Source organism: Pogona vitticeps, chromosome 9 (genome assembly GCF_051106095.1).
Source record: "Pogona vitticeps strain Pit_001003342236 chromosome 9, PviZW2.1, whole genome shotgun sequence".
NCBI lineage: Eukaryota > Metazoa > Chordata > Lepidosauria > Squamata > Agamidae > Pogona > Pogona vitticeps.
In genome coordinates this window covers 19845429-19854246 of record NC_135791.1, presented here as the reverse complement: position 1 = coordinate 19854246, position 8818 = coordinate 19845429, and the positions used below count along the sequence as shown (strand labels likewise).

Sequence of the window (8818 nt, the reverse complement as noted above, 5' to 3'; positions counted from 1 at the left end):
AAAATGCCTCACACAACGAAAAACTCGCAAGACGAAAGCATTTTGCTTTTTTTTTGTGACTCGCAAGACGAATTTTTCTATGGCCGTGCTTCACAAGATGAATTTTTTTCCCCTTTTTGGGGTTTGTTTAAATCGCACAACCATTCGCACCATGCTTCGCAAGACGAAAATCTCGCAAAACAACATGACTTGCGGAACGAATTAATTTCATCTTGCGAGGCTTCACTGTATAAGTTACAATACCAAGTGTAGTGGAGAGAATGATGATGAGGATTGGATCCAAAAATCCTTGCTCAGCCATGGAAACTCAATGAGAAGGTGGAACTAGTAAAACCACCCCTTAAATACCTCACATACTTTTAAAGCCCTGTTAAGGTTGCTTTAAGTTGGTTCTGACTTGATTGGTTGCACAGAACATTCACATATATAAACTAGCAGCCTCCATTTTTATTGTTGTACAGAGAATTCGGTTATGGCAGCCCCAGTTATGGGGGACGGTTGGCCCTGTGAGACTGGCAACAAAATTCATTCCTTTATTTGCATTCCAAGGCAACGTACCGGCCAGTCTTCTCCAGCTGAAATTTCCGGATTCCAGAAGGGAAACCGCTGTGTGCTTGTTCTTCTTAATCTAATCCAAATCAGAAGGAAGTTACTTTTTCTATAACAGCTCCTCGGAAACCCCAAGTTTGCATACCAGTAATGGCTGGGTGACTGGGAGCTGCAGTAAAAACAGATTTTTATTAGCCTTTAAAGTTCCAGATGGTCTAGAATGCATTAGAAAGAAAGCAAACAGTAGAAGAGCAGTTAAATCCTGTTTACAAGTCCCTGCTCTTTCAAAAGACTGCTAGCAAAAGCTATAATGATTTACTTTAACTCTTTTTTTCTATAACTATAACATAAACAAAAACATATACATATAACATAAAAACTCAAATACAATGACTGTGTTCCCCACCACCATGTACGGGACCTCTTGCCTTCTTCTTCTTCTTCTTCTTCTTCTTCTTCTTCTTCTTCTTCTTCTTCTTCTTCTTCTTCTTCTTCTTCTTCTTCTTCTTCTTCTTCTTCTTCTTCTTCTTCTTCTTCTTCTTCTTCTTCTTCTTCTTCTTCTTCTTCTTCTTCTTCTTCTATTGTCCTCTTCTCCAAAACTGCATAGATTCTTGATTTGGAGCTTTCCCTTTCCCCCTTATTAGGACATATTCCAAAAATTTGCCCCATATTTCATAAAAATTAATCTTTTTCAACTCTCCTGATTTACTTTTACTCTAAACATGAAAACTAACAGTATTAAAAAAAAACTTTCTACAGGGAAATCCCAGGTATGGTCGTCTCCGTTATGGCGGTCCCCGTTATGGTGGTCCCAGGTATGGTGGCCCAGTAAGTATAACGTCTTTTGTCTGACAGCTTATACCATACTGTTTTTTTCAACTGTGTCTTCACCCCTTAACATAAACGCTCCTGTTTCAGACCCTCAGCAAGCTACTCATCTAATGATGACTATTTACAGGATTTCCTTTTTCACTGACAGATCTTAACTCTAGCAGGAGATGTCAAGTCCAGCATGATAGCAAAGTGTTGTTATTTTGGCATGATTTTTGCACAAAATATAATTTGCACAAAATATAATTTGCACAAAAGTCATGCTGCTGTGGAAAATTAGGAGCTGTCTTTTTTATGAAGCTAAGTCCCCAACACAGGCAGGTAAGGAAAACAGGACAGGATGATCAATCAGACGCAATTCACCCAGCACTGCTATTTTATGAGTTTATGCAAAGAGGCCTTATAGATAACCCATCACTACAACAGAAGACGAAGACCAGTGTAGTGTGGTGGGACAGAGTGATGGACTAGAACTCAGGAGACCTGGGTTCGAATCTGCACTTGGACATGCAGGCTCCCTGGAGGGATAGCAACCTCTCCTTAAATGTCTTGAAAACTTATTAGTGTTGCTATAAGTTAGAGGTGACTTGGTGGCACGTAATACACACACAGCCCAATGGAAAGTAGTGTTGGCGAGGCATGATTCAGGCAGAGGAATCAGACTTCAAAGAAATTACACACTGAAACCCTAAACACCAGTCTCAAAAAAAAAACAAAAAAAAAACCAGGCTAATTTGCAATCTGCAGGAGATGGAAGAAGCTCCTGCTGTGACACTCACACAAAACCAGCTCTTAAAAGCTCTCCTCTTCCAATGGCAAGTGAACCATTATCGCTGTTTCTCTTTTCCATTGCCCCATTTTCAGTGCTGGACCAATTTGAGACCCATAAAGGACTCTGACTCACAGCAGCTCAAACTGAGGTTATTTTTTTGTTATTTTACTACTTCTTGTTTACTGTAGGCCAACAACTTGGATCATAAGGTACTTGCCTACCTCCACATCACTAGGGCTGATCTTACAAGGGGCAAAGCTGGTGTCCCCGATCTGGGGATTTCTGCTCTGGCTTTTATTCCAGAGTTCAGACCTGCTGGCAGCTATCTGAGCTGCCGAATCTTATCTCCAAAATAGGTTTAATTTGCTTTGCTTTGTTCCTTTAAAGTCCGGACAAAACCCCAGAGCAGATTCAGTATGCCCAGTGAAACTGGAGTCATCAGCTTCCACTGGAATGGCAGAGATGAAAAACAATGTAGCTTAAGTTGCATTCCAAGTGTGGGGATGCCACTGAGCCCACTTCTATAAGTGACAGAAAAGCTGCAATTATCTGCATACCTGCCAGGAAGGACATTTAAAAAGTACAATAAGTCCCACAGAGGAAGGGTGCAGAAAAGCTGGCCCTCCACTTGTTTTGTACTACAGGTCCCATGATCCCCTTCAGTGTCCATGCAGGCTGGAGTGTCAGGGAGTTGGAGTATAAAGCATCCCCTGTTCTAGGATGCTCACCTTTGTCCACATACATAGTTCTCTTCATTATGGAAACAAATAGTACCAGCTTAGAAAGAGTAGCAATTAACATACATGTTCTTAAATGCTCTGTAGGAAGGTCCAGGTTATGGTGGCTTCGGTGGTCAAGGCTACCTTGCTCCTTCACCATTCCGTCCTCCAGAATATCCTCCTCCTCCAGTGAGTATGATGATTTCTTTGCATCTTTTGGCCATGTTTCCCTTCCCCTTTGAGAAAAACATCTGGAAATCACCCCTGACCCCCCTGACTTTCATGCAGTCTGCTTCCAAATATATGTCACTGAGGACCAGCTCCTAAAGATGGAGGCCAGGAGAGCAAGTTTGTCATGCGAATGGCTCACAAAAAGCCACCGTCTCATCTGAAATAAATTTCTTTGTTTATTTCCTATGGCATAGTAGAATATTCTGTACAACATTATTGAGTAGGACTTCGCAAAAACAATGTAAAATATGCATGAAACGTAAAACATTAAAATAATACATTCTACAAGATTTTAAAAACACACAATAAGAAACGTAAATAATTCGTGAAATAAATTATATTTGAGGAGTAGCTAGAGTGACTTAAGCCTAAGAGTGGGCAGCTAAATCATCTAACCATTGAGCAGCAGTGCCCTCAAGATGATGTAATTCTTGCAGGGAGCCAGCGGACCTTCTAAAGGGACATTCCAAAGCAATGTGATGTAAAATTTGCGGGACATACCCACAGTCACAATTAGGATTATCGGCCAGCCCCCATTTATGTTTCCAAAATTGGCACCTGCCGTGATCTGGATCCGGTTAAGCGCTGTCCAGTTTTTCCTTGGGAGATCAAAGCCATAAGGGCATTGTGCTGGACTGGACACGAAGTTCAACAGATCTGGATTAGAAGTTGCCCACTCCTGGCACCATGCTGCCTCAATGTCAAAGTCTTCTCTGACTAGTTGCTGTCCAAGTTTTCACAGTGGGTTCCGAGATTTGAGTCTAAATATTTGATCATGGCAGTCCTCGTGTATAGGTAATACAGTAGTAGGTCTGCCTTGCCTTTCTGCCACTCCCTGAAATAATAAAACATCTCATGGAAACTCTCAAAACTAACATGTTTTATTTCTCATAAGCTTCGATACATAAGTGGACTTTGTTGCTTGCATGATATGGAAAACCCCATGTAAAATTGTCAACATTCAGATGGGAGGATTTTTCAACACAGCAGCAACATCGATTGAAAAAAAACACAAGCCAATAAATGCATGTCTTTCTCTTTTTCCTGTACAGAACTTTGACTTTGATGATTCCTCTCCACCTCAGGATCCTTCTCCTCTATTTCCACCTCCTAATTTGAGTGACTCTGACAATCCTAGATCGGTAATTATGACCAGTGTGATTTCAGAGAATCATAGAGAGTTGGAAGATATCTGAGGGTCCAACTACTCCAAATCCCTTCCAAATGGTGGAAATCCACAGCTTCAGCATCCTTGAACAGATCACAATCTAACCTCTGTTTGAAACGCTCCTACAAAGGACAGTCCGTCACCTTGTAAGCTAGCCTGTTCCTCCATAGAGCTGAGGAAGTTTATAATTTGCCAGTTTCCTGAGGTGGCTCTCTATCCTGAGTTGGCTCTCTCTCTCTAATGGCAAACTAAAAGAGAAAAGTTTGTTTTGGATCATTTCCAGTGATAAATAAGTGCATAATCATGGAACCCCTGAAATACAGTGCCTCCAATCTCCAACCTGAACAGCTGTCTGGAAAGTTATTATGATCAGAAGTGTCAAAAGCTACTGAGCAACCTGGTATAATAGATTGTTTTCCTAAACAAGTTGTATTGTGCATTTGGCCAGGGACATAATCTGTGCTTTCTTTTTTGCAGGGTGGTGATCTCTTCGGCTGGATAAGAGTAAGTATATGGGACAGGTTTTCCTTGTAGGTTATTTCATATAATCTTAAAGCAGAAACCTCTTTGTAGTTAGACTCTTTCAGATCTTGCACAATGAGTGTTCTCTCTCCAAAAAGGAACCCTATGGTTCCCAGTCCCTGGGACTCTGCAATCTTTTAGTAAAACATGCTTGCAAGTGGTGCTACAAATTTTTTATCTCATTATCCCAAAGTCTGATTGACTTCCAGGAAGCAGATTATTTGGGTCAAGTTTTTTTGTGTGTGTGCTCATATATTTCCTATGATGCAAAACCTAGGCTTTCGAACTATTATGCATTAACAGGGCTAAAGCAGAGGTAAGCATTCTGACAGGCCTGGAGAGAGGTCAGTTTTATGCCCAAAGAAGCCATAGGAAGGGGCACACTGTAGTAGCACTTTTTAAAAAAAAAGCAAAACAGAGAACTGGGAAGTGGCTGGAAATTCCAGTTCTGAAAACTTTGCATTTCTACTTTTGGAGAATTTACACACTGGAGTGTTAAAAAGTGCAACAGGCTCTGTGACCCATTTAAAAGGCAAATCAACACTTTGGGACTCTTCCAGAAAATGCGGCTTTTTTCTTTCTTTCTTTTTGTCAAACAAACAACGCAAGAGGCCAGAAGATGCCTGGGGCCTGCAAAAGCAATCTTGTGGTTGTTGTGGGTTTTTTGGGGCTCTTTGGCCATGTTCTGAAAGTTGTTCTTCCTAACGTTTCACCAGTCTCTGTGGTCGGCATCTTTAGAGGACAGCACTCTGTGCTCTGGTGCAGTTTGTTTGGGAGTTGAGTATTGATAGCTGTGGGATCAGCTTTTGTCCTTTTCAGGAAATGGGTGATTATGGTGATCGGTGTGTTTTTGACCAGGTTATGTTAAAGTAATAGCACTGAAGGTCTCAAAGAGGCATAACAGAACACTGCTATTTGAAGCAATGCTGGAATAAGTTACAATTTATAATAATTCTGGACTTTCTCTCTCTTTCTCCTTTGTTTAAAGAACCTTTTGGATAGAATTTTCAATAGTTTGGTGAGTAGTTGTCCTGGAGGGAAAGTGGGGGGATAATTCATAGTGCCTTGTCTTATTCTCATGATGGACAAGGTTAAATTAAGGATTAGTTCCAGTTATGGGAGACCTGTTGAATGAATGGGATGACTTCAGTTAGTGCTATGGGAAGTCCAGTTTATTTAATGGATCCATTGCTCATGGCAACCAACAACTGGATTCAGTCCTATACCTTATACGCTGTACCACAGTAGATATCTTCAATCACCCAGCTGTAGTCACTAAGACAATAAGGGAAGGAAAAGTCACAAAGCAGTGACACCAGGTGGGTTAGACTGCTAAGGAGTATTGGATGTGATCCACTCTTTAAATAATCATGTGACATCAAGTTGATGCTGACGTATAACAATACTTATCAGAGTACAGTGGGGTCTTGACTTGAGAACTTAATCCGTATTGGAAGGCGGTTCTCAAGTCAAAAAGTCTGTAAGTCAAGTCTCCATTGACCTACAGTGCATTGAAAACCGATTAATCCCGTAACAGGCCGTTTTTGTTCCATTTTGGTTTTTTTCTGGTCTGTAAGTCAAATCTCAGTCTGCAAGTCAAACCTAAATTTTGCGGCCAGAGAAGTCTGTAACTCAAAAAGTCTGTAAGTCAAGCCATCTGTAAGTCAAGGGTCCACTGTACTCTGAAGTGGTTTGCCATTCTCTTCTGATGGACAAAGTTTCTAAAATAATATTCAGATAAAACTTTCTTAACAAGATCTTGGAAAAATTACCGATAGCATTCATGTTAATCTTAAATAAAAGCAGTTTAATGAAAACGTACATAACAGTTAAACTATATTTACATGTTAAAAATGATTATAAAATCGACTTGCTAAATTGTTCCCCAATTAAATTATTGAAGAGCTTAAATGAATAACTTGAAATGGCTGGTAATAAAAATAATCAACACCAACATTCCCTCTAAGTTGTGCAGGCATGCAGGCGTGCAGCGCTGCATCAGGGCTGCGCAATTGAGCTAACGTTTCCATCTATTTGCTTCTGGTTGTGGCTGGAACCCCATGTGCATGGTGTGAAGACCCCATGCAGCGCTCCAGAAGATTAGAAGGAATGTTGATCAGCACCATGCAGTATTACCCAGAAGTGACATGTAATGATGGAAGGAAACACCATTTTAAGATGTTGATGAAAATGTCAGTGAATTAAGGGAAACACATTGATTTTAAATAAATGTTTTCAAGCTTTGTTAAGTTGGAGTGTCTCTAAGGCACAGGTGCGGTTAGATGCGAATAGCTACCATTTTGGACCTTTGGTGGCTGTTGCTTGCAGTTGTTAGGCCTCAGGTGATAGTGGAACGCTCCCACTCCTGCAATAGGGAAAATGTTGGAACAGATTATGGGGAGTGACCATGGATAATAAGTCCAATAAGTCCAATAAAAAAATAAATAAAAATAATTCCAGTTCACAATGTGAACAGAACATCCACAACCTTAACTTCCTACATTTAGAATTTAGAAGCACTGCTTTATTGAAAGACAGCTGATACCATACAATGCAAGGGTGATCAATATACCTTTCTGCTTCCAGAACAGGTCTTCTGAAAGGGCCTGTAATCTGGTCTATATAGAACAATTTGGAAACAAAGTAAAAGCCAGTTCAGTTCCTCAAAACCCAGTGCTGTCAACATGAATAGAGAAGATTGGTTAGCCCTGCCCTCTGTCTTATTGCTTTGTTGATAAAAGCAGTGATGAGTCTGAAAAGGTTAAGTTTCTGCTTGCATATAGGCTCCACACATGATTTAAAAAACTAGAAAACCAGATAAATGTGGGTTGTAACTTTCCTGTAGCATGCAAGGACGATCCTTCTCTTCAGAGCCATCACCGAAACGAAATAACAAGGGGTGTGGCAGGTCTTGCTGCCCTTCTCGATCTTTCTTGACGATGTTAGATTTCAGAAATACTGAATAGGGCTTTGCCTGCCCAGCCCAGAATAATAAGATGAGAGACAGTAACATGGGGTAATTAGGGTCACAACTTTATTAACCTATTTATAGCCTGGATTTCCCCTTTTCCAAGGGGGCCTACCCTAGTGCAAAAACTGGTCTGTAACCAAAGTCAGCCTTGACTTTCTGGTCCAGACCTTGGCCAATCGAGTTCCTCTTCCAAAAGGATGCTGTCCTACCCTACAGCATGCCTTCATGTCTCCAATAGTTGTAGTAACCCAAGGCCACCCTCCACCCGAGCCCTGCGTCCCCTGGGCTCTCCAACCTCCCCTCCCCTCCACTAAACCTCTGCTGATGCCATTCTGACCGGAGGGGTGCTTTGCACATCTTGGGTGCCCTCTTTGGAAGTCAACGGACCCTGTTCCTTTTCCACTACCCACCATTGTGACTTAGTGAATGTGCTATTTAAAACTTGCCTGTATCCGCTCTCGTTGGCAAGAATGGGACGGGCGGAAAATCATTCGCTCTCGGGGCCTCTTTCAGTGCTAGTCAACAAGTCCCATCCAGCCACAAAGCTAATCTCCTTCTTACCCCACACGGTGGGTGGGTCAACACCGGAACAAACAGGAAAGGCGATGCAGGGCAGCCTTCTTAAAGGCTTGCTTCCACCCAGCCTGCTCTCCTGATGTGATGCGGGAAGCCTGCATCCTTCTCTTCTGGCCATGCAGGCAAAGGAGCCCCAGCCAGACAGCTCCACACATCACAGAGAGACCCTTAGTGGGTTTTTACTTGCAGACAGTTTTATGCGTTTGGTTTTCATAAGCTTTATTGATGATTTTTAAAATTCCACTTGGGGTTATTTCTTCTTTACTGTTCACCATTGAGAAATGTGGAGGATATTATTCTGTGAATGACTGCCTGATTGCCTGAAAGTAACTGAATGTTCACCACATGTTATAACTGTTGTAAGAGTTATGACAAGAGTTATGTGGTATTTTAAAATTAATATTATTCAATGAACAATATCATTTTTTTCTTGATATAGAAAAATATTCCCTATGATCGTCCCAGGATTGGTGGCCGAG

General features: G+C 41.3%; 1 long non-coding RNA gene across 1 annotated transcript; it reads left to right on the top strand.

The window, feature by feature from the left end:
• The first annotated feature begins 207 nt into the window (after nt 1–207).
• LOC144584327 (uncharacterized) lies at nt 208–3060 on the top strand. The gene is made up of 2 exons (XR_013538507.1): nt 208–1377; nt 2977–3060. It is a non-coding gene; the product is annotated as an uncharacterized LOC144584327 (long non-coding RNA).
• Nucleotides 3061–8818: the final 5758 nt, after the last annotated feature.